The 26,344-nt window shown below is 34.5% G+C and overlaps 1 long non-coding RNA gene across 4 annotated transcripts in view; it reads left to right on the top strand.

The window, feature by feature from the left end:
* Nucleotides 1-120: 120 nt before the first annotated feature.
* The window catches only part of LOC128881198 (uncharacterized), a 68,081-nt gene continuing 41,857 nt past the window's right edge, over nucleotides 121-26,344 (top strand). The window contains exons 1-3 of one of the 4 annotated variants that reach the window (XR_008458019.1): nucleotides 121-1,392; nucleotides 4,358-5,134; nucleotides 5,618-5,746. This is a non-coding gene — a long non-coding RNA (uncharacterized LOC128881198). Of the gene's footprint in view, nucleotides 1,393-4,357; nucleotides 5,135-5,617; nucleotides 5,747-26,344 lie in introns of those variants that run through there. The other 3 variants (XR_008458013.1, XR_008458021.1, XR_008458020.1) reach the window with 3 other exon arrangements.

Below are 26,344 nucleotides of genomic sequence, written 5' to 3'. Positions count from 1 at the left end.
GAGAGAGAGAGAGAGAGAGAGAGAGAGAGAGAGAGAGAGAGAGAGAGCGAGTTGGGTAGTGGCCGCAGTTAACGGTTATTGGTGCGAGCGAGAGGGAAGGAGAAGCCACGGGACAGCGAGGAGCGTCCGAGTCAGCTTGACGGTGCCGGTCGCGTCAGTATGCCGCGCAGCGCGCAGGCTCGCGTACGCGTATTGTTTCTATCTGTTTTCGGTTCCCTTCGTTTCTTTCGTTTGCCCTCTTCCTCGCTCTTTCGGTGTCTCCTACGCACGGCAGCGCGGCTGGAATACGCAAATACAAATATCTTCGCTGTTTACGCGTTGCGCGTTGTCGTTCCGTCCACATTTTTTCTCCCTCCTCGTAAGGAAAACTCGCAAATACGAGGAAAATTCAAGTGTCGTTGCGTCGTTTCCAGTGCACGCGCGAGCGTACCAAGAGTGCCGGTAGGCTCGAATTCGATCGGAGAACCTGTTATCGGGCGCGTGTGCGCGTGAGCTCGTGACACAGTGACACGGTGCGTGTGGTTCTGTACGTGAGCGAACCTTGCGCCTCGCGGAAAGAGCGGGAAACTCGATGCTCCTCGGGATTTCGAAATGCTTTGACGTATGCAGGGTGCGGTGAAAGATCTTGTCCATGAAACAAATTTCAAGCAACGAACTAGAGACCCATTTTAATAAAACATTTGGCAATTCGAGTTATGCGATCACATGACGTTCCACCTCGAAGACACAAACTCCGAATATTCCAAACTCCAAATTGTCCAACATAATATATACTGCAAATTAATCGATATAGAAAAAGTATATTTGAGTAAAATTTTGGCGAATCCCGATGCGGATGGAACAAAGACGCGGCACGAAATGAAGCGAGCGTATACTTGAGCGATCGATATAACACCACCACGGTAAATATCAAGAGGTTCGTATTTCCAGCGCGCACGAACCTAACCTAGACTGCACCTCGAGCTTCGTGCCTTGGTAAACACGATCAATGTCGTCCGTCGTTTCGACTGGTTCGACGAGGATGCCGTGAAAGTAACGTTACCGCTGCTCGACAGAACCAAAGGACATCGAACGCATGAACAGCCTCAAGTCGTTCATATCCTTGCGCGGCATTTTGATGGTTCGACTAAACGCGATGACAGGTGGTGGACTCGATTGTTGATCGACCGAACCGCGGGCGATTTGTTCGATCGACGATCGAAAACTTGATATATTCAAGGGAGGCCGATCAACCCCGGAAGAATTGCGACTGCGACGTACGACGGGACGGAAAATTGCGGGAGTCGGATAGAGCAGCGCAGGAGAGAGAATCCGAGGCGCTTTTATTTTTAGCCAACGTCGCTTCGCGCATCGCAAAAACCGGTTTCCGAGTCTCGGGGCCCGAGCCACGAGGTAAGGCCCGTATACAGGGTGATTTTAGAAATTGGAACAAGCTGGCTCTTTTAAACTAACGTAAAAAAAAAACATTGATACAGGAAGAAGTTGACTCTTGCGATGTTCACTGTTTCTTGAGCTTTGTAACTACCGTGCTGGGGTATATTTGAGCGTGGATAAGATTATTTCAAATGCTCAAGTTGTAAAAAGTATCGGGTACATACACTGCTTCAGGAATTCAACTTTTTATTCAAATTAGTTGCAAATATATATAAGAGGAATTATTAGACTGCGGATATTTATGCATTTATAGGAAATTTGAATGTGCAAAAACCTACAAAATGCAAACAATATGCAAGAATATAAAAAATATTAAAAGTAAAGTTTATGTTATAATACTTGCAGAGTAAAATAAATTCCGATTTAGGTTTAGTTTTTGTAGGTACGTTTGCAAAGATTTTATTTTGCATAAAGATCCGCAGTCTAGTAATTATTAAAATTTTTCCTATTATTTATTTTACCAGTTAAAACATTATATTGCTATACGACAAAATTTGAACCTTTCTAGGACTTCCGAGACGAGTCTAAAAATACAAAAACAATCAGTTACAAATTCCCTGTGTTCACTTTTATTCCAAATGTTTAGTTTCGTTAACCAGTAAAAACATTACATATGTATGGATGAGCGTATATATGCATCTGTGTGGACCTTTTTCTTTTCCTTCATGTTATGGGAATGTTTCATCGGAAAAATATAAAGGATGGGTGTAGAAAATATTCGTACACCGATCAATTTCCAAAAAAACTGTGTAACATTGTAATTTATTAACTTATTTTTTATAAACACTAACATTCTACATATACTCGGAAATCTCTAGAATAGATAGGTTACAAAAAAAAATAGCTATTTATGTAAGTTGCGAAATTAACAAGAAAAAAACAATTAATCGATAGAAATGTTAAAGCAATAAGTTATTCGCACAACTGTTTAATTTTTAAAACTTGATTGAAAAAAAAAGAAATTTACATTAATTTTCAAGTATATAATATTAGGTTGTCCCAAAAGTTTCTTTCGTTTTATTAATAAGTAATATATACATAATATTTTATGTCTAATGTTACATTATTGAATTGTGTACGATTCATTTTGCTCCATTACTATTACAACATCAATATGTAAGAAATTAGATTGTCTATTTATATAAACACTGCCACACAAAATAATTGAGTGCAGATTACGAAAGGATCTTTTGGGACAACCTAATACTTCCTTTCTGGGATTTCTTTTTGATTTTATAATTAATGTAACTCTTCTAAGCATTAAATTAACTAAGTTATTAGTTATTCGAAGTGGGATCTTCTTCAATTCCTCCATTAGAGCCATTTTTAAAAGTACTTTACTTTGGAAATTTGATGTTTTATAATTCGTACGGACCAATAAACTAATGTATTTACGTTACAAATTTTACTGTAAATGGTTTCGTCACAGGAATCGTACAAACACTTATTGCTTCTATACTTTTACCCACTTTTCGCATTTTTTTGTTAATTTCACAAATTATATTAATTAGTAAATGTTGTTTGGACTATATCTATCTTAGAGACTTCCGAGAATATGTAAAATATCATTGATTATAAAAAAAGAAATTAAGAAACTACAATTTCACACAAAAGTTTTTTGGGAAATTGATCGGTGAACGAATACATTCTACATCCACTGTATTTCTTTTTGACTCTTTAGTTAAAACGGTTACAAATTGTTTTCTTAGTAATCATTGGCGATGCCAATAAAATTGTGTTTAATATTGTAAGGATTTAAAGATTGACGAACCCTTTTATGGGATGTATATGAGATATTTCAAGGGAAGCAGCAGAGCATGTCTCCGCAATTTTTATATGTAGTGTCATATCTATTTTTACAGTTTTGAATAATACTGTTAATAAGAATAATATTCACGCAAATTCATATTCTCTATAGTAATCGAAATATGATGGAAGATGTGCTTTTCCGAGAGAACTTTGATGCTGAGTTTAAACATGTTAAAACCGCTAATGCAGGTTAGGAATCATTCTAACGTACTTATAAACATTTATCATTTTTTTTAATAAAGTTCTGTTGACCATTTGGCATCATTTGACATATTTATGTAGTGGTTACTGCTTGTGTCTTCGTTTTTAATGCCGAACAACGATATATCGTTTTGTATACGATAGTGCCTAATCGCGTTGAACGAAAACTCTGTCTTAAATTATATTTTTAAATCGTTAAAAATGATTGAATTTTTCTTCAGCATGTGAAATTGAAATATTCCACGAATTGAGAATTTTTTACGAGTTCAACTTTTTCTCATAGTACGCGATGGTTAATACCAAGGCTACACTACAGCAGCGTACATTATAAGGATATACATTAGATCGATAAGATTTACAATAATACTTTAATAGAATATTTTGTTGGTAACGTTATACTAGCAACCAATTTAATTACAAAAAATTAAAAATATATTGTTTAGGCGACATACTACGCGTCAACCTCTTTTTATTCGTAAATATGTTTATAGAAAATAACTGATTTCTTTACTATTTTCCTATTGATTTCGAATACGCAATATTCGTACGATTATCAATAAATATTTACATAAATTTGATGTTAACTTATCTTCTCTTTATTTCGAAATATGTTCCTTTGTGAATTTGATAAATATTATTCTTACTTTTATGTTTATACTTTCCTTTCTTAAACCTTGCTAAATTACATCAATTTGTTTCGGTATCTTTCGTTTACTTACGATCCTTTTATTCAGTACTAAAAGGGTTAAGTTAAGTGACATAACAAGGTCGTTATCTACAAAAGCACAATATGCAGACTAATCATATTTGGTTACTCAAAACTAAGAACAAATTACATACTAAATAACCATCGCAGGATTCAACTCCTTTCCTGTATCAACGTTTTCTATCTTCTCTGATAGAAGAACGACAGTCTGTCCCACTTTCTAGAATCGCCCTGTACACGCCAGAAGGATTTTAGGTGAAAAGTGAGGAAACGAGAGGGAGAGACACGCGATATAAAGGTGGAGTATGGTCTTCGGTCATTCTCCGTCCTTCGTTCGGGAAAGAAGGAAACAAAGAGTGAGACTCGAGGAACGTGGAATTCGCCTAAGCCCGATGTACACCTCTCCTCTTCTCTTCTACATTCTCTCCCACCTCGAACTATCGATTGCATGCATGCACGCGCCTATCCATACACGAAGCGGTACGTGACATCGTGGAGTGCGTGAGATTCGATCATCGAGCGGTTCGACGACGCGATGTGCCCGTCGCTCGACGTAATTAGTCGACCTTGATACACGTAAAGATACCGATAGATGATCGTAGCCGCAGTTTCCCAACGAATTCGATCCATGAAGCGGCTACGCAGAGACATTGGGAGAGTGATTAGGTGAATTAACGAAAGAGGACCGAACCAAATGAAGTGAGAAGAGTTAAAGAAGTTTAAGAAGAGGTCGAATAAACGATTGGTTGCGTGGCACACGAGATCGACGAGACACGAGAACGGCATGAAGAATGGCAACCGATTCGAGCAACCGTCAAGACGTAAGGGCGGTCGCCACGACGACTACCGATCCGCAGCGAAGCGAAAAGCGCGCCGTCGCGGCGCGAAGCGCCGCCGGTGCTCTGGCCCTCAGTGTTCTGGCCGTAGTCCTCCAATCGGCGGCTACGGCGACCCCCACCTGGGGCTACTTCACCAATCCTGACGGTGAGTCATGCTTTTGAAATTCCTACGATCGGATCCCCGCGTATTTCCTTGATCCAACGTGACGGCCAGCCGCAAAGAAATACGTTGCTCGATCCTCGCTCGATCGCGCATACCAATGGCTCACTGGCATCGATCGATCGTTCCTCTTCCAACGAATTTTGCTTTTGTCTTTTGAACGATGTATTTCATTCGGGACATGATTGTTGCTACACTCCCAGACAAAATTTAATATCTCGTGTTAAGATTATGCTACCGTGAAAATTCTAAGTTATATGTAAAACGTACCTTCTCCGTAATATGTAAACATAACATAGATTGACTTTACTTCAATGATTTCTCTTAATTCGAAGAGAAGCACATATTTCAACTCAGACAAAATGATAGCACACTTGAAAAATAAAGATATATATTTCATATAACACCACTACCACAACAAAAGTATACATATTTCTTATAATAATATATTGTTGCGGCGGTGTGAAGATGCCGCAATATTACGAAGTTGCTGCGACGTTGTGAAGTGTGTTCCGAAGAGCGAGCGGAAGCGGATCATCGGGATGTTCCGGTTTCCAAGTGAACCGGCAACTTTCGAATAGGAGAACGTCGCGAGTCTTACTGTCGTACAGACGTGTTTACTAAACGAGTTATTGTTAAAGTTAATAAACGTTTTGAGTTGTTGTTCCTTTAATAAAAGACGTGTTAGTTATTTCAAATGACTACTCCTCGATGCGGCACCACCCCCCGCCGCAACAATATATGCAAAACTATATTTTCTAATAATGCGTAGAATCCTCTTTGTTTTCTATAATTTCCACCATCCTATAAGGTAAAGAATTACATATATAGTTGTTTAATTTTTATTTGTGTTAAATTTTCCCATTCGGTTGCAACGCAAGTTTTTAATTCATTTATATTTGAAAATCGTCAGCCTTCAGCATACACTGTTTGCAAAAACATCGCCCAGCAATTTTTGATGATATTATGGTCGAGTGGAAATTGACGAGTAGAAATATTCTCCTTTAAAAAATATTCCTTACTAATTTTAGCAGCATGTATTGCAGCATTATCTTGCTGGGATATATGTATATGGTGTAACAGCAATGCGTTCTGCATACGTATTAATTTGATATTTTATTAGTTGGAGGTAACGAATGCTATTCATTTTGCTTTGAATAAACTTAATTTCTGTTTTCTTTTGATATCCGTTAACAGCCCAAACCATTACTCCATCTCCACGCTTTTGACGTCGAATTTTTGTTAGTGGTTGTTTACGAACATCGTAATAATAATACGTACATCCGTCTGGGCCATCAAGGGTGAACCGTTTTGCATCCGTAAAGACTACTTTTCTCCAAGTCTTCTTCCAAAGTACGTGTGCATTTGCAAATAACAACCGTGTCCCCTTATGTCTTGCGTTTAGTGATGGTTTTGCCATTAATCTAGCCCGATTTATAATGCCTAGTTTGGAGTTTTCATGACGAGTATTTTGCATATTTCTTTCTACGCCAGCTTTCTTGGCGATCTCTCTCGCAATAGCACGAGAAATGGAAGCAGCACGTATTATTGCTCGTGTATCGCGTTCAGATAATGCTGCTGGCCTTCCTGTACTTTTATTTTTTCCATATGCACTTGTATATTTCAGCAAATTATACAATAACTCTTCAAGTGCGACTAATTTCTTTTGCAATTTCAGTAATGGATAACTTTGGTTTCCGCAGAGCTAATATTACACTAATGTCACTTTCACTAAGCTTTTTGTCACGACCCACTACGAGGATAGCGATATAACAAAGCTCTAGAAATTGAACGTAATAATTCCATGCAAATTCACGGAACACTGAAGAATACGTAAACCTAGTTCAAGTGTGCTATCATTTTGTCTGCGTCGGATTATGTATTTCTCTTTGAACTAAGGGAACTCATTGAAGTAAAGTCAATCTACACTGATGCAAACAATTAGGGGGACACTTGTTCAAACCGTTGTAACTATGGGAGTTTTCAACCGATTGAAATGAAACTGCGTGAGGAGTACTTTTCAAGTGTCCCCTAGCCGTGCGTAAAGTTGCATTGGCGAGGGTTGATGCGAAGGCGTTAATTCGCCCCCCTAAAGGGGAGGGTGTAGAAAAACGCCTCTTTGAAACAGGCCAGGGATGACGGAAGGGGGTTAAAAATTCAAAAAAACCGTTGGGGCGACTCTCCTTGATGCCCTCTACAAAAGGCACTCCTTGAAATCCCACTCGAACAAACCCACCCCTCACAACACCCCACCCCTCCTAAAATCCACAATTTTTGGACGACAGTCTCGATTTTGGGCTCAATGCATTCTTTGGACTCCCCTGATCCAGAAAATGCTATCACTCATACCGTGCACCCCATAGACACCCTTTGGGGGGGGGGGGTGGAACAGCTCGCAAATTTTCAACCTCCTTCGTAACGGAGCACTTCTACACATCGGAGAACAATGAAATTCACCATGTTTGTTCTCGATACGTTAAGGATGAATGCCGAAAAGGTCCCGTTTCGAAAACTGCCCCCCAGAGCTGAAGGGGGAAGGACAGAGGTAGGGGTGGTCCACCCCCAAGTGTAAGGGTTGGAAGGTTGTTTCGTTGCGTGGATTACATGTCTAACAGTCCAGGGCATCGGGATGACACAGTTTTGATGTTTCTTTTTCCCGCGTGAATGGCAATAAAATACGAAAATGTCGATTTTTTTTTTAAAACTCGCTTCCAACTTCAAGCCCATCTGCAGGGTGAACGAGTAACGCCACGTCAACGTCGTTCGTGGATTCGGACGGGCGAATGCTTTCTTAACCGATCCCCAAAAAATCAGATTTTTTAATCACGCTTTCGTTGTCAAATCGGAGCAGATTTGGAAGAATAGTAAGTGGGCCGGGCGTAGCCGGCATGCAGAAGTGGAGCGAGGGCCTGCAGCCGTACGTGGTCAGACCATGTTAAATTGGAGTCCACACACTTGAAAAGTACTCCTCACGCAGTTTCATTTCAATCGGTTGAAAACTCCCATAGTTACGACGGTTTGAAAAAGTGTCCCCCTAATTGTTTGCATCAGTGTATGTTATGTTTACATATTCGTAGAAGGTACATTCTACATATAACTTAGAGTTTCCACGCTTGCATAATCTTAACACAAGATATTAAAGATAGCACAGGTGTGCTATCTTTTTGTCTGGGAGTGTACAATTATGTTACAATTCTGGAGTCATGTAATCGCAGTAATATGGAATATTCTGTAAAAATCGTTTTTTTTTAATTGAATTATTCATTAAAAGATTCATGTTCTCTGGCGTTTGTATTGTTATTATCGCGTAGTCTGAATTATCAGAGTAATCTTAATTGCGATTATTGGAGGAACACTGCTGTAATGTTGCTATTGTATTTGCAATATTATAGCATCTACCCAGTTACCCATTGATAATATTTTTAAAACATTCTAGCAATACTTGAGTGATATGTCTTGCAATATTCCGTTGAAAATATTTCAGAAACATTTTAGCAATATTATAAAGGAACTATAACTTTAATATAATAATATAATAATATAATAATATATAATGTTTTTTATTAGTCTGTTTATATTAGAATTGGAATTTAAATTAAGTGAATAAATACTCCAAATACAAATCACGACGAAAAGCAATATACACAGTTTTGTAAAGGTATTTCGCGCAATAATTACCTGTGAATTATCAAACATTATATGTCGTCATTGATCGGTGAGCTGTCACCGAACGCGTCTTTTCTACAAAATTACTGTTAATACTATGATGTTATTTAGTAAATCAGTTTTCTTTAAATTATCATGAAAAATTATTGGTTACTAAGAATCCTTATTCTAAAACACATCAAGAAAATATTTTTTTCATGATAGTTAAATCGATATGTTCCTATGCATCTGCCCACGATTCAACTGTTACAAGGACACTTATAGCAGCTGTGTACAGACTGTCTTTGTACACGAATTAGAAGTCATTACGTGTAAAGCAGACACTTTAACCATTAAAGTTACCGTTACTTAATCATTACACGTTGAGTTCGCTGAATGTTATATAATATAACGTTCGTGCTGGCTCCGTTTCTCTGATCAGGATTTGTTGACCTATCCATGCATCGAACACAGTCACTGTTGCCTTCTCCATTCACGTATCTGCCCACTAAGATCAAAAAAGAACAGTTTGTTCACCTCTTGTGGCAGCACGGCTTGACCTAATTCAGAGCACGATTTCCCATATACCGATTCAATTAATTCTGGCAGGCAGTTTTTACAGCTGTTACATGACGTACCTTTTATCATCCACCTCCCCTCGACCTGTTTTCTTTTAGTTAGATAACGCTACATGTTACCCACTAGCGGGCTTGATCGATCTTTATTTTCAGTTTAATCCTTTTTTTGTATACTGAAACATCACTAATAAGCCGAGATATGCAACATTTTATTCAAATAATGGGTAAAGGAAACAAATGACGGATAACGATTTATTTAAGACATTTTTTCAATTAAACATGTATATTTTCAACCTACTTCGAAGAGGAAGAGGCTGCTCAACTTGACATGTATATGTTTTTGTCTTTTTTAAATGTTTGTTCACCGATTACGCCGAGATGGTTTGACCAATCGGGATGAAACCTTTCATTGTTTAAAATTATTTTTTATTGATTTATACGACCATGAATTAATTAACACTGAGCGTATACAGAAAATGACTCAATTTGTACGACTATTAGAATCCATTACAATTACATCACCTAAATTTATAAAGACTGGTTTCATTGATTTGCAGTACAATATCTTGTGCACAATAACGATTCTTTACCCGTTTAATAAATAACGAACAGTTTAATAAATAACGAAATAACAGTTTACTCAAATACTCATTATCAGAGTTCTCTCAAAATTTTCAATGTAGTTGATCTATTTGAAATACTCATATGACCAACTCGTTTTTTTCTGATTATTCAAACCGCTCGAATGCAGTTGAACTCGAGACGTTGGAATGTGTACCCGTATATGCGATCGGAAAGAGTGCGATCGATACTGCGGTCGATGTGTTCCTTTCATAGGGACCCTTCACAAAGTAGAACACGATTTATGGAGTAACGTGAATGCGTTGTTACGAGCCAAGGCGATAGCGACGCGCGTGAGCCCAGCTAGTGGGGTAGATTTGAAAAAAGTATGGGACAGAAAATATAGCGGCTTCAACGCAATCGGATAACTATAGTATATCCCAGCAGTATATCCCAGAAAAGGGTAACTGCAGGTTAGGGTTAAAATTGTAAGATTCTTGACAAAAATGTAGCGATTGTGACAAAAATCAGATAACTTTCAGGAACAGCATATCCGATAGGATAGCCGTAGGATTTCGGTTTGAATGCATAGGAACTGAATCGTGTCGCAGAAATATAGCACGCGTCGCGAACAAAGCCTCGCTACTAATTTAATCTACTAATTTAATCGAATAATAACTCAAGCGGTAAAGTTATTATGTTGTGGGATCGTTACACAGGCTAGTATTGCTTATCAAAATGGTAAAGGTTCTATGATTAACTCAATAGACTGTCCACTTTAACTAACTGTGGATTCAATATATTTTATACAGGTAATAGGTACAGTTGTAAAGTATAGTGTTAGTGTGCGATTTTAATTACCGTTAATACTGCACAATGTTGACACACTGGCGGAGGTCGAGAATGCTTTCTATTGGGCGTAATAGATTTGAACCATTTTCACAGTCCGAAATTTTTGCAACGGAAATTGTGGTCCAGAATCGTGTTAGCTACCCTCCATTTCCGGTTCTTACACTAATTCTGAAACACCCTGTATACCTCTAAAGGTTTCTGAGGATTCGTCAGTGATTTCCATATTAATTTGGAAATTTGACGATTAAGATTTTCGTTGCTTCGAGGTGAGCAGCTGCGTGCCATAAGAAAACTTACATAAAGGTTTTTCCTCGCAGCACGAGTTACAGGATGCTTATAAGACAGGATCATTTCCACGTGTGGTTGATTTCTCATGTGGTAATGCTCCAGAATCCTCTTTAGCGATGCAACTGCAGGTTTCACTTTAGGGAGATCTAACTCCATATCCCGAAGGGTAAATAAGAATTAATGAACGCGAGCTCCGGAGGTGTTTGAAAGACGAATCAACCATTTTCCATACGTAAGATTATACAGTTTCATTAGAACGCTGGCTTTCATAATTAGTTGGACGTTTAATACATTTCATTATGCACGTAAATAAGTGTTTTTCAATCTTTTTGGTCTAAGCATCTTAATTCGGCTCCCTTAAGTTTCAAGAGCTTAAAATATTATGATAATCTCCAAAATAATGTAGGTTACATTTAGGTTAGGCATCAGTAAGGCATAATGAAAAAAATCTGAAATAAAAGTTGTCCAAATATTCTACCTGGAATGATTAGGAACATGTTACTAGCGATGTAACTAGAACCCTTCTTAGTATCGTTATAAATATAGGCCCTATTTTTCTTACAAATATAAGAAAATACCGGTGTCAAGAATATTGGGTAAAAATTAAAATATCACGGTTTAGTGAAATATTTAAATGAGAAGATCCCTTCAAATATTTTGGATGCTTCCTTTAATGAAGATGTAGTACAAAATCCGGATTTGAGAAATGGAGTGTAAACAGTATGTAGATAGATAGATAGATAAGTAAATTCAGAATACCACATGTTTCAAAGTTTCAACTTTTATTGCCTTCTATTTCTCTTGCAGTCATCCCACAGATGATTTTTATTCATAACTCGTTCTTTTCGAATGCATCTATCAGGGTGATCCCACTAGGGATGTTGTGGACTCCTGTTGAGTGAATTATATTTTATTACTTTACTATTGTAAACCTTGTTATCTGACAAGTTATGAATATCGAATATTTTACAACTATACGTTAATATCACTAGTTTACAGAATAAAAAAAAAATGTACATTCAATGCTACAATTTTTTTGCTTATGTATTTTGGCCGATTAAACTCGAAAATTGCAAGAAAAAACTTTTTCTATGGATAGGTTTTTTTTATATGAATTTTTGAATTTTTTTTCGATTTTTTTCTGACATACTTTTACATTTTAGGCCATATCTCGAGTTAGAAACGTCCGATTGAGTCACACGAGACGCCATTTTAAAGGTAATCGAATTTCCAACAATTGTTTTTCCCATTATTTTCCAATCGGTTCAATAGTTTCAGTGTTACGAGCCAATATATATGAGAAATTTTAATTTTTTCGGCTAAAATAAAACACGAATATTTTTTCCATCGCCATGGAAAAATAGAAATTGTCAAATTATGCCCAGTGTCTTATTGTTTACGTATAGATCCCACTTTTACGAAGAAAACAAGTTTTTGTTGAAGAAAATCTATGGGTAAATACCGGAGTTAGGAACAATTGGGTAAAGTTACAAAAATCCCAATTTTACTCTGTTTTTGTATTATTTTTCCTATTTATATAGGAAACACTTATTTAATTAATTTCGATTAGAAATAATTTCGGCTTTTACTTTGTCTTCTGTTATTCGTTGGGTTCGTTTCTCTGATGAGGAACCAAATGTAGTCCCCAACATTCTTTCATCCCAATGTCCTTGATAGCGCTGCTCAATAATTTTGATATCTTGGTGAAACCTTTCGCCGTGTTCGTCACTTACATCGCCAAGACTCCTCGGAAAAAAATCCAAGTGAGGATGTAAAACATGAATTTTGAGCGACATATTTACGCCTGTTGAAATTAAAATTGAAATTAAATGATTGAAATTAATTATTTTGCATAATTTATTAGCAAATCTTCAACAAGTTCCTTATAATTCATACTCTGCCAAGCCAGAAGCCCTAAACTATTGAGCAGCGCTATCAAGGATATTGGGATGAAAGAATGTTGGGAGACTACATTTGCTTCCTTATCAGAGAAACGAACGCAACGAATAACAGAATACAAAGTAAAGGCCGAAAATTATTTCTAATCGAAATTAATTAAATAAGTGTTTCCTATATAAATAGGAAAAATAATACAAAAACAGAGTAAAATTGGGATTTTTGTAACTTTACCCAATTGTTCCTAACTCCGGTATTTACCCATAGATTTTCTTCAACAAAAACTTGTTTTCTTCGTAAAAGTGGGATCTATACGTAAACAATAAGACACTGGGCATAATTTGACAATTTCTATTTTTCCATGGCGATGGAAGAAATATTCGTGTTCTATTTTAGCCGAAAAAATCAAAGTTTCTCATATATATTGGCTCGTAACACTTAAACTATTGAACCGATTGGAAAGTAATGTGAAAAGCAATTAGTGAAAATTCGATTACCTTTAAAATGGCATCTCGCGCGACTCAATCGGACGTTTCTAACTCGAGATATAGCCTGCAATGTGAACGTGTCAGAAAAAAATCGAAAAAAAATTCAAAAATTCATATAAAGAAACGTATCCATAGAAAAATTTTTTCTTGCGATTTTCGAGTTTAGTAGGCCAAAATACATAGAAAAAAATTGTGGCATTGAACGTACATTTTGGCTATAAATTAGTGTATGATATAAATGAGTGTAGGGCTTAGTTCCTTACATTAGTAGTTCGACTCATTTATGTACGGCAACTATTAATTACGTTTGTCTTTCGTTAGAAAAGTTGCAGGTGTCGCGGTGTATTGAAATTAATTACCGGTAGTATATTTTTGAAGTGATAAGGGCTAATAAATTATTGTGTTTGGAAAGGATTGTAATTTTTTAATTCTGATAGTCTATCGGTTAAATGCGATTACATTTCGCAGCATATAAATGGATTCCTGTGCAATGTGCATTCACGTTGGCAACTGTACATTTTTAACGTGTACCGAGCCACCGATGAATGCAGCGCGAATGAACACGATGTGCGTGACCCTAGCAGGTGGCTACTACGATACTCCATTCGTGATAAATATTGTACATGTGTGCTAGCAGGTGTATCCGTGAATGAGTGTAGCAGGCATGTAACTCGGAAAGTCTTATTCATTAAGCGGTTTCCCACATTCCTGGGTGTACGATATTAAAATTCCTATTTTGCCTTACACGTACCATGCATCTGGTAAATTGTAATCGAAACCGATATTTCTTATAATTTGAAGTCAAATTGACATTCAAGGTGGTATTCCATATCATAGAAGTACTCACTCTTCATTTTATGTTGAAAATAGACGATCTATACAAAATGAAGTACTACATGTTTAATTAAGGATAGTCAAGAATAAACAATGAGCCAAAATTCGTTCAAAGAATTTTTTCGTTCGACATTCCAGCTAAAGTTGTTGGTCTTTTTAAAGGACGACGATAATAGTATCAATAATGATGTAAATTCATACTAGTAATATATAATATATAATATACAATTTATTAATATTAAAACTAAATTAAAATAAACAAGACAATATATACAGGTGGTATTATGATGTATCTTTAATTTTATTTTTATTAAATTATACATGTTACACTAAAATTTATTTTATACTGTGTCATCTATAGCAATAAATTTAATCCATGTAAATCGATACAAGATGTACCATTTGTGTTTTCCTACTGAAAAATAAATTAATTATAGGGTGAAATTTGTAAATAACTGTACTACCTTTAATAGCGTAGACTTTCTACTAAATAATTAATTTGTACAATGTGTTGTGCAGCTCTTGAAATACTACTCATCTCGTTTATATAATTGGTCTTTTAATTATGTTATTAGCATATTTATTCGTTTTCATTAACTATCAAAACTATGTGAATCAGTCTCAGAATTTGTATGTTCCATACATGTTCATGTATAACGTTACTGTATCTAACTCCATTGCGTTACTTGTTCATTTCTCTCGTTTCGCCTGCAACTAAGTTCAGAGTCTAGTACACGACGAGTACATAGTATAGATGGTAATTAAACTCTGAGAAAGGTCTCATGATTCCTCGTGTGAGATTAAATCGTGACACGGATCTATTTTGTCTAATGCATCTAATTGCGTGGTCGTTGATTCGTTAACAGGGAAAATTCGATGAAAATGTTATTCGTTAAATTAGACAAATTATACAACTATAGGAAAAGATTTAACGATGCCGATACGTGAAGATTTTCAAAAAAATTAGTGGTGACGAATAAATCACTATATTTTTCTACATTTTGTATTACTTTGACATTAAAGAAAATAATTCTTTTAGCAGGACACTAGCTTCACAAATATATTCATTAAATCCTCTATGGTACACAAATGTTTAAAAACGTAGATTGACCATTCTATGAATGCAGTTTCGTTTAATTTTTTCTTTATTAGAGAACATACAAGAAAAATTTATATACCTTTCTTATGTAAAACTTAATTTTTTTTAAGATGTTTTACATTTAAAAAAAGCTCTTACAAGTAGTCAATGTACATTCAATTCAAAATCAAAATTAAATCTTATCTAGCGACGAAAGTATTAGTTTGCCCCGAAAGTTTCTTTCGCGAATTGCACACAATTATTTTATGTGGTCGTGTTTATATAAATAGACAATCTAATTTCATAGATATTCATGTTGTAACAGTAATGGAGCAAAATGAATCGTGCACAATTCAGTAATGTAACATAAAACATAAAATATTATGCATGTATTACTTATTAATAAAGCGAAAGAAACTTTTAGGACAACCTAATAGTTTCAATAAATTCATTATTTCCTTGAACTTGTTGTTGCAATGAATCATTTTAAACATTGATAATTAGTTCCATTATTATAATTACACTCTATATGAACCTAAATTTGGAGTAATATCATTGTTTAAAGTATTTATTTATTGCAAAGAAAGTTATGAAATATTGCATAAAATATTGTGCATGTCTTACTTATTAATAAAGCGAAATAAACTTTTGGGACAACCTAATATAAAACTTATAACATAAACTTAAATATAAAGTTTTGTTGAAATCTATTCAATTGTTTAAGCACAATGACATTGGTTGCTCTTTGTATAGTCGAATCATGATCAGTGGGTTCTAAAACATGATCGTTTTTCTGTAAGAAATGTTTCAAATATTATTTTAATCGCGACACTTTTGTTATTGGTGGAAAAGTGATAAGTTAGTAGAGCTTCACACTCTCTTCATTCATGTGTCTGTGTCGCTCTATCGATCCCGTTCATGGACACAGAAACAAACGTAAACGCTTGTTTCTCTAGTATATTGTGGTTCTCAACCGAAAATGTGCGGATAGAATACTGTTACTCACATGATTCGCGTCGCGCACAATGCGGTTGCTTTACTCTTACGGTAAAATCTGCAAACTACAGCTTGGTTGACGTAAAAAACGCAATTAGACACCACCAGGTCTGTACGGTAGAGTCTCTCTTTTTCGAACCCACCGTACAAAACGCCTTTTCATTGTTACTATCGACTAAACTTCGTAATACGGTAACACGTTTCATGAGATAGAGGTGACTTTCGATACCTTCCGAGAAAGAAGTTTTCTTGGCAAGAATATAAATTAAATCACGTATAATTGAGAATTACAAACTTTTAACGGTAGTCGATTTTGAATTTACACGGGCACAAGATTACATGAAAACTTTCATGAAAGAATGTAAATAAGACAGGAGGGCTGGATTTTATGGATGGTCGAATAGAATGAATAAATTTCAAATATTTGAGTATTCCAATATCATTAATTCAATGTTATTACTTGGATATCATTAGTTTATTATTGTTATTCGAATATATGTACACTTGTATATTTTTAATGGAATATATGCAAAGATTTGATTTGTACAGAAAATATTCAAATATTCAAGTATTTAAATAATATTCGAATCGTATTCGCCAAATATCTATATTAGAAACTGCATTAGATTAAGAACATAAACATAGTATCAGAAATGAAAGACATTTACGTATTACCAGTGACTTTCACAATACTTGATCCAAAAATTATTTTGAGCAATAATATATTTTGATTTATTATGTCAGTGAGTGAAATAGAATATGGCGTATGTGTAAAAATGATCAGGTGACGGAGTCTCCAATTTACGCATTATTTAAGACGGGAACGTAAAACGTAAGGTAAATGTCATGTACAGTACCGTTCATAAATATTCGAATAAAAGAAAAATCTTATATTTATAATTTTATTCTAAAAAAATACGTGTATTTTCCAATACAAAGAAATATAAAACGATTTAAATTGTATTTAACGTTCATTTGAATCGGTGTACATTGGAAATTAACCTGCACGCTTATAATATATGAAATATAATCACAGGTTATCGTATTACTTTAATCAAATATTCTTAGAATTATTTAAATGCTTCGAATTCGAAATGCTTCAAATATTTTTTTATTTAAATATTTTTCAACTTAATTACGGCTAGGTTGCTAAATAACAACTCGTCGAGATGTACCTTTTTATTTTGAAAAATTTCTACTGCTACACATATGTCACGTTTCCGCCCAATACAATAAAATTTCAATAATTTGGCATCTTATAATCCTGAAAGATTCATTTTAGTTGAAATCTGTCTTTAACAATTTAAATTGAAGTTAATTTCAAATAATGTTTCAATTAATTAATCAAATAATCAAAAATGTAATTGCTTTTTGCCTAACACTGCTATGATTATGGATAATGATGAAATAAGACGATAAAATAGACGCACGAAAATGAATATCATTTATACATTATTTGCAAGTTTTCTATACTGTATATTTTATTTTAAATATTTATAGATTTTATTTTTGTTAATAAATTGAATTACTATATTAAATCGATTTTTTATATTGCCATCTTTGGTATGACCGCGTTATAAATATAGTCCAATAATCCGCTATATTTCATAGTCCGATATTATCCAAGTTCCGAGCATGCCGGATTATTGGAATTCTACTGTACTTACATTTTTATGTTTCCTAAAATCAAAATAAAATAAGTTATAAAACTTGGTACTCTTGATTGACAAATAATGTCGTTAAAAAAAAGGAAACTAAAATTAAAAAATATTATTAAAAGGGATATCATTATTTACACTTTCGAACCAAAATTTTGTAGTTTTGAACAATATAAGTTAATAAATGGATTTACGATAGAAAATAGGGCCCTTGTTATTACAGGTAAGACGCGAATAATTATGAACGGTACTATACCTATAAAAGAAGCAGAATAACATGCTGGTACGCCAGGTACGTAGTTGCTTCGGGAAACTAGCAGCAACACAGGTGTAAGTAGGTGGCTCTGGATACTGTTACACACGACACGTACTATCGTGTGACGTGACGGGAATCCACCACCTCCGTGCTCGTTGCGTGCAACAAAAATGATAATCAGAGCCTGAGAAACGAGAGCTACCGGAAAGGTTCCGCGATGGAGGCGATAAAGTTCACGTTTGGCCGACCATTTTTCGTTCCAACCTCCCCCCCATCGTATTCTCCCACAACACAACTAAATAGACTAATTATAATAAATCCAAATAACTTGTTTGTTCCATGGGATCGCTTTAACCAGTTGGGGAAAGCATGGTGTACTTATAAATGGTCTTAGAAAGCAATTTAACGTTTCGATTTCTACCGTTTGAAACTCTCTTTAGATTGTATAAAACAAAATTTTGTTCTAAAAAATTAAAGAAAAGGACACATGCATGTAAGGTAGTACATTTTGTATCTTTTTCCAATAAGTAAAATTATTTTCTTTTATTACAGCTGAACAATTTTAAAGCACTGAATATGATCTTAAATATAAATGGTGGACGGCGATTTTAAATATAATTGTTACTATTTATTGTGGTTATTTATATACAGAAAATGATAATATTAGGTGAACCGAAAAGTAATGTCGTTTCTGTGAATCTCAATACTTCTTTATCATTCATCAACTCATTGATTTTTAACCATTTAGTATTGAATATTTGTACACTAAATGGCAAAAGGTTGTTGATAACGAGGATAATTACATAATGGATTAAAAACAGAAATGTATTATGAATGTATTTGTCTGAATTTAATGTAAAAGAAATGACATTACTTTTCGGTACACCTAATAATATACACTTATAATAAACTCAATTGGTCAATATCAATTGATGGCTTGACCAATCGGGATGAAACCTGTTGCATCTTGTAGAGTGTGTCTCTCTAGTGGTCCCGTTATCAAGACAATTTCCGATTTGTCATTTTATACCCGTCTTTCTTTTTGTAAAAAACCGAAAAATTTTGTACTGTTTTTTACTCCGAGACGTATGAACCAATCGAATTGAAACTTGTTGCATCTGGTAGAGCATCACTGTCACTTGGTCCCACATTTGGCCTTATTTTATATTTTACCACTTTATATCATTTTTTATCGCAAAAAGCGTACTATTTCACGTATGTTTCACTTGAAATCAATGAAATTGATAAAACAATTAAAAGCAGATACTTCAAATTGCAGATAATCTCATGCATTTGTTCAACTTTTGTATGTAGTAGAAAAATGAAAGGTCCATGCAGCTTCGTGGTAATTCATTGTTACTAAGCTAAGAAGTATGTAACTAGCTGTACGTTCTTACTGCTCTTCGACGTAACCAATTTACCAAACAATTGTCGCAATAGTGTGAACGTAGTTGGAGAATGTATTGCAACATTCCATTTCAATCCAAAGTGCAGAAACAACTATTGTTTATAACTCATACACAAATATTCTACGATTTCTTACATTAAATATGTCCTTACCTCCACGAGTATAAACCGCTTTCCTGTCTATAAATAAATACATAAATAGATAAGCATCGTGAGCGGTCGTGCGTAACGAAGCATTTTATTGAAAGGACGACAAATGTGAGAGTAACTTAACGTAGAAAAAAACAAAAGTAACAATGAAATCACACACGATGATCAGAGTGTCTAACATAAGACATGAAGCGTTACCAAAGGGGTTCCGTGATGCGGTAGATAAATCACGTTCACGTATTTTTTCTTTCATCGCGCCACGTTGATAAAGGCAACGCATATTTGAGGAAGATCTTAACGGAACGACAATGAATGTCGATTGTAATTTCACGTGGAAAAAGTGAGAGTACTACGTGTACATGTTGATCGACGTGGAAAAGAAGATTAAGATTGCGCTAGCCTCGTACACCAAAACTCTTCTACGTTCGTTTGAATAAATCTTTAACAGAATTATCAACGAAACAGCCAAACGTGTAATTACTCATCAAATCTCAATAAATCCTCCATGGCTGCTAGACACTCCCAACATAGTAGAATTTTTTAATAACTACACCAAATCGTCCACAAATTCTGAGTACTAAATTTGCTGACTATATTCAAATATACACTGATGGCTCCTGCTCTGATTCAGGCAATGGTTGTTCCGTTATATACGGTAATAAAACTTTCAAATACAGTCTGGACGAAATAAGCTCCATCTTTTTTTGCGAGATGTATGCCATAAGATCAGCCCTTCGAATCATGCAAACTGACAACGCAACCAAATTTATTCTACTCACTGACTCTAGAAGCATAATAGACAGTCTAATACACCGATCAACAACCGAACCTATCATTCAAGATATTGTAAACAGAATCTCGTATGTGATGAAAGCTGGTAAGGAGGTGATATTCGCGTGGATTCCATCTCATGTGGGCATCTCAGGCAACGAAACCGCAGACAAAACAGCCAAATCTGCCGCAAGTATGCGCGATAAAACCACCCTAACGTCTCACAATGACTTCAAAAAACATCTTGTGAAGAAAATGATTGGTGAATGGAACTCCTATTGGAAAGCTCATGCCTCCTCAAAAATTCTCTCTGTTCGAAGTGACGTGTACGAAACCTCCTCTGCAATGGAACTTAACAGGCGCAACCAAACAATATTAACTTGTTTAAGAATTGGACACACAAGATTGACCCATGGCCATCTGATGACAAGAGATCCTCCAAAGAAATCACGTAGGTTAATGGATTGATAAAATCCTCAAAAGATTAAAACTTCAAATGCAACATCTGTGATACAAACTTATCAGTTCAGCATATGATTGAAGTCTGTCCAAAGTTTAATATTGCAAAGGATAAACACAATATACCACGTGATATTAAAGAAGCTCTCAATGATGAAGAACATTTAACGGATGTAATTTCGTTTATCAACGATTTACACCTCAGCAACCTTATTTAAAGAACAAATCACTCAGTAGTCGTTAATGACTTGTGGAGTTGATGCGACTAAAAATAAACGTATTAAAAGAAAAAAAGATTGCGCTGAGGATAGTTACTCGGCTGTTATAAGGTAGACTATAGTGGGTTATACTGGACGAAAGACTGCAGGAACATGTAAAAACTGGCTGAAGTAGGTTAATGGATTTGATAAAATATCTTCTTGATCAGTGGCGAGCAAATGATTGAAAACTTACTCAAACTTACTCAATCTTAATCAATATGAATCAATTTCTTGCGATGTCTCCATCCATGAAATTTCTTATAAAAGAAACGATGAATCATTCATAAGTTCAAGGTTATAAAAATGTCAACGCATAAAAAATTTTAAAAATGTTTTTTAAAAACAAAAGATTAAAACTTCAAAATCTTTGGCCCACCTTAGGTAATTTCTTTTATAGACACTACTTTTCTAAACAAATTAAACGCAAGCTTTTTTCGCTACTAGAAAGATAATAATCTTTTCTTTCCGACTTACTTAGGGAAAAATCGTCCTCTTCTCATTCTCAGTTGTACCTACAGTGGGTGTAGAAAGTATTCGTATATCGATCAATTTCCAAAAAAACTATGTAAAATTGTAATTTATTAACTTATTTTTTATAAACAATGACATTCTACATATTCTCGGTAATCTCTAGAATAGATAGATTACAAAGAAAATAGCTATTTATGTAAGTTGCGAAACTAACAAGAAGAAAACAATTAATCGGTAGAAATATCGAAGCAGTAAGTATTCGCATAACTGTTTAATTTTTAAAACTTCATTAAAAAAAAGAAATTTACATTAATTTACAAGTATATAATACTTCCTTCGTAGGATTTCCTTTTGATTTTATAATTATTATAACTTTTCTAAGCATTAAATTAAATAAATTATTAGTTATTCGAAGTGGGATCTTTTTCCATTCCTTTATTAGAACCTTTTTTAAAAATACTTTACTGGAAATTTGATGTTTTCTAATTCGTACGGAGCAATAAACGAATGTGTTTGCTTTACAAACTCTGCTGTAAATGGTTCGTCATAAGAATCGCACAAATACTTATTGCTTCTATACTTTTACCCACTTTTCGCATTTTTTTGTTAATGTCACAAATTCTAGTAACTAGTAAATGTTGTTTGGACTATATCTATCTTAAAGATTTCCAAGAATATGTAAAATATCATTGATTATAAAAAAAGAAGTTAAGAAACTACAATTTCCTCCAAATTGTTGGGGGAAAATGATCGGTGTACGAATACATTCTACACCCACTGTACTACCAGTCGGACGTCGCGTACAAAACAATGTGAAATTTCTCTGAACACACGATTTCATTGTCTCACAGAACGTTCACATCGTTTCATTGAATAAAATTAAAAGTTACCCACGAGTCCCCTCTCTATATCTCGGTAATTTTCCCGCGCAAACGAGCGTCCAGCGATTTCATTCGTCGACGCGTCTCGTCTGGAAGGAAAACCTGTTGTGCACATCGCATTCTCCGGACAGGGCAAATTGATGTGTCATTGTCGATTCCTGGAGCAGCACAATGTGCCGCAACATAACACACCATTATGCCCGAGGAAAACAAGTATGCCATCGCTGTCGCACACGTCTGCACGTGCTCGTACGTGCAACGAACGAGGAGAGTGTGTAAGTACCGCTATGCAGGACCAGGAAAGTCTTGCCAGTCCGCGAGTGCAACGGCCTTTAAGTACCTGGCTCTCACTCGCTATGCCACCTCCTTCTAAAACTTATAGTCAACGCGAGTCTTTCGTTTACCAGTGTGAAGAAGGCCCGTTCAGTAACCAGTAACGGACCACGATACGTTATTAGAAGCCGACGGGATTTCTCCATCAACCTCCGTCTGGCCTCTGTGTTACGACATTGTCGGCTCTCAGGTCCTCGAGAATCTTTCTCGAACTTGCCGGTTTGCACTTTCTTGAGAGTCGATTTACTCGAACGCAAAGGTCCTGTGCAGTGTGCACCGCTTCGAACTGAACAGACTGAACAGAGCTGTTCAAATTGTTCGAGAGACTAGCTGAGAAAATTAAATTTCAAGCAGGAGCGAGATTTATCGGTCTAGCCGCAATACAAATAAAGATGCAGGTTTTTTAATTATATACAAATGAGGCATATAGGATTTTCATATAAATCTTTGCGTTGATTTTTAGACAATTATACGCGACAGATGACATCGTTTAAAGGGAGAAATGGCCTTAGGATCGTTTTGATTTTATTGAAACTTTGAGTACCTATTATACATACGTTCAAATAAGTATTGTAAATTAGTTGAAGTATTTCCTCGGAAAATATCGTGGACGATATCAGCTGATTGGAAGCAGACGTGGGTAATATTTGTAGAATAAATATTTTAAATACTATTTCAAATAATAGATTCTTCATAATTCAAATAAAATAGTATTTCAAATGGGATATAAAATTTCAGCAAATAAAGTATTTTATTTTGATAATCTAACACATAAAGTAAAATATGTTTCATTTTAATAACATAAAGCATATAATAGAATACTTTCTATAGTTCTTAATTTGAAAATAAACTGTGTATGTATGATACACAGATGGAGAAACTATTTCTTGCAAATATTATGATTTCTTGCGATTGAAGAATATCTCTTTCCATCATTCATTTTATGAAGATTCTTATTGAAGATTCTTAATAGAAGTATTCATTGAAGAACTACATTGAATGTATGTTTATAATGCAGAGGGAAAGTACTTCGTTCGTTTTAGATTACCAAAATTAATATACTTTTTATCCAATTTCGAAAAAGGAGGAGTTACTCACTTCGATATATATATTTTTTTAACACTATACTTTAGTAAAATAGTTCAGTGCTTTTCAAATAAAATATTATTTGAAATATTATCTTAAAAATTTCTTATGAGAAATAAAATATTTTATTTTTAAAAATACATGCACGATTCGAAATAAAATATTTATTTACTATTTACTATTTAAAATACGTATTTCATCTAGCTCTGATTGGAAGTCACTATCAGACGTAGCTGTTTTTGTATATTATGGAGGCCACAGTTTTCATCTGAACTCAATTGGGTTTCATGTTACTTTGAAGATATATCTTTCATCTATATGAACCTAACTTCCCCCCTTAAATATCGCAAACTGCATTCTTAGAGGTCTTTAAATAAAGGATTATAATTTTGTTGCATGTTTTCATAACTTTCTTTGCAATAAATAAATACTTTAAACAATGATATTACTCCAAATTTAGGTTCATATAGAGTGTAATTATAATAATGGAACTAATTATCAATGTTTAAAATGATTCATTGCAACAACAAGTTCAAGGAAATAATGAATTTATTGAAACTATTAGGTTGTCCTAAAAGTTTCTTTCGCTTTATTAATAAGTAATACATGCATAATATTTTATGTTTTATGTTACATTACTGAATTGTGCACGATTCATTTTGCTCCATTACTATTACAACATGAATATCTATGAAATTAGATTATCTATTTATATAAACACGACCACATAAAATAATTGAATGCAACTCGCGAAAGAAACTTTCGGGACAACCTAATATTTACTAGTTAATCGGCAATTCCAGCATTATAGAACAATCCTTATTCTTCTTCATATCCTTCATTTTGAGCTTACGACTCTTCTTTTCGGGCTCTTCGACCCTGAACCTATTTCCCTGCTTAAGCGCCCACCACGATTATACGGACAGGCGTATTTTGTTCTTAATAAACAAAATCCTAAATCCCTTTTTGGAAAATTCTTTATGTTTGTACCAGTTCCTATTTAATTATAATATTGGCCTTACATACCGCCTACGAATACTTTAGTACATTTCTTTTTTAATGAAGAATTAATACGAATATATTTCTTTCTATGTACAGTGGGTGTAGAATGTATTCGTACACCGATCAATTTCCCAAAAAACTTTTGTGTGAAATTATAGTTTCTTAACTTCCTTTTTTATAATCAATGATATTTTATATATTTTCGGAAGTCTCTAAGATAGAAAAGTTAAAAAATTACGCCAAGTACATGAAAAAGTGGAGGACTTAAAGAGTAATCATTGAAAAATAGAAGATCCCCATAAAAAACTACAAGAAAATAGAAAAAGATGTGAAATCGAAATAAGCTGCCAGATGATTTTCCTAGATTTCCGGGGCCTTGAAGTCAAATGTTTGGCGTGGCCAGGCAAGGCATTCTTAGATCATCAATACCCATACTTTCTCTCTCACAGACTTTCAGATAATTTTTCAATTTAAAACTCCGACAATATTATGAATACACTTTCATTGTATTGGGTTTTAAAATATTTCTAACGAAATCATTCATCGATGCCAATACCTTTACTCTCGCAAGCTTTTAGATAATTTGTCAGTTTAAAACTCTGACAATATGAGTACACTTTCATTATTTTGCGTTTTAAAATAATTCTTATTCATCAACACCTTGACCTTGCCTGGCCACGCCAAGCATTTGCCTTCCAGGCCGCGGAAATCTAGGCAAATCATCCGGCAGCTTATTTCGATTTCACATCTTTTTCTATTTTCTTGTAGTTTTTTATGGGGATGTTCTATTTTTCAATGATAACTTCTTGAGTCCTCCACTTTTTCATGTACTTGGCGTAATTTTTTTACTTTTTTGAAGTCTTTTATCGGATCTCACTTCTTTTTACAAATAATTTATTATATAGAATCTATTTTAAATTTATACAAATAAAATTGATATTTCTGTAAACTCTATATAAGAAGTCTAAATTATTATTTGTTTCTTTAATTGAATAGAGTAAAGTAAAGGGAGAGGGGATAACAAAAGCGAATATATATATATTTCATATAATTTATTAATTATAAACACTGATTCGTTCAATTTATATATAATGATATATACCTGCAATTTTTTTTTCTTGCTGCAAGAAATTTTAATGTTAATGATGAAATGAGAAAATGACTCCATTTCTATACGCTCTACATAAAAAGTCTAAATTAAAAACACTTTAGTGGTATGGATCTATTCTGTATGAATGAAGGTAC

Source organism: Hylaeus volcanicus, chromosome 1 (genome assembly GCF_026283585.1).
Source record: "Hylaeus volcanicus isolate JK05 chromosome 1, UHH_iyHylVolc1.0_haploid, whole genome shotgun sequence".
Taxonomy (NCBI): Eukaryota; Metazoa; Arthropoda; class Insecta; order Hymenoptera; family Colletidae; genus Hylaeus; species Hylaeus volcanicus.
Note: the sequence above shows the minus strand (reverse complement) of the source record. Positions and strands in the feature narration are given on the sequence as shown.